Genomic DNA, 1,415 nt, shown 5'->3' with positions numbered 1-1,415 from the left:
CGCTTCTCAGCCCTCATTTATGCACCCAAGAAAACTGAAATAGGCTACTTATTATTAGTTTGGCCAAATAATAGTTAGTTAATTATGCAGCTCGAGGGATCGTGTAATTTGATCTTCCTAATTTGTAACAATTTGTAGACATTGAGTAAAAGGCAAGAATGAAGCCATGAAAGAATTGGTTCGTGCGAAACCTGATGCAGCTTGAGTGATCGTGGGTCAAGGGCAGACCATTGTGCATTTGTGTGTGAAGTACTATCAGATTCAAGCCTTCAAGATCTTAGTGTAAAAACTCCTAAAACTGTTGTTACATGCGAATTGATTTCAAACACTTTTCGTGGTCGAAGTTTGTCTTGTTGGAACTAAAATCGAGTTTTGTTCACGTGACTTGGTCCTGGGAAATGTTTAAGATATAAATTTTGATTTGGACTTTTGATTTTAATGCAAAACAAGCACCAACATTGTTGTTGTTTTTTTTGTATTTTATATTCAAACCTGTTTGTTTGTTTAATGCAAAGTGAGGCAAATTTATTCTGTCAATGTACATCTTGAAGAAGCCTACTAATTGTGGAACAAAATTGTGCAAAAATATTAAAACAAGCCTACTAAGCAATACAACAATTCGCAAAATATTAAACTTATGTCCAAAGTTCGAATGACGTTGACAAAATTAAGCATTGAATATCGAAGAATACTATGACCAATAAGTTCTTATAGTACAAATAAAGCATATAGCAAATACAAATTGACATCACCCATTCACATCGGTCCCTTCTCTTCCCATCACTTTCTACGATTCCTTTTCCTTTGCGAAATGTAACGTGCAATGTTATGTCAACATCTCGTTTCTCGATAATTCGAGCTAGCCTGTCTAAGACTTTTGGCAAGTCTTTGTATTCCTCGTTGGGCTCATGCTTCACCTCTTCGTTAATGGTACTCAACTCCCTGCTTATATCTTCATTTTTCACCCAATCGAAATAACCACAGTCGTTACTACACGTAAAGAACAAGTACCCTTTCTTTCTAGTATCCCGTTCTACCTCAAAACATTTTCAAAATCCGCTTTTACATGAAGGGCATCCACGTTTTGTTTGGTATTGTCCAAAGAAGTGAGCGTTACTTCTACAATCTTGACAAACTCCGAAATTCATTCCTCTCATTCTACCAAAAACCTGTTCGCGAAATTGTTTATTCCAATTTTACATCCACCACAAGTGTACGGTTCGTTAACAAGTAGTAAAATGGACTATAAGTCCAAGTATCAATCCCACGAGGATTGAATTAGTTCGAATTAATCTAATATGACCTTAACCGAAATACGACAACCAAATTGCGATTTTGTACTTTAACTAACAAAATATAATCGTTGATGCAATTATGGACGAAGGATTATACTAAGTTCAAAATAACTTGGATGC

The sequence above is a fragment of the Olea europaea genome, chromosome 10, assembly GCF_002742605.1.
Source record: "Olea europaea var. sylvestris chromosome 10, O_europaea_v1, whole genome shotgun sequence".
NCBI classification, from domain to species: domain Eukaryota; kingdom Viridiplantae; phylum Streptophyta; class Magnoliopsida; order Lamiales; family Oleaceae; genus Olea; species Olea europaea.
The sequence above is the reverse complement of the archived record's forward strand: the minus strand, read 5'-3'. Positions refer to the sequence as shown.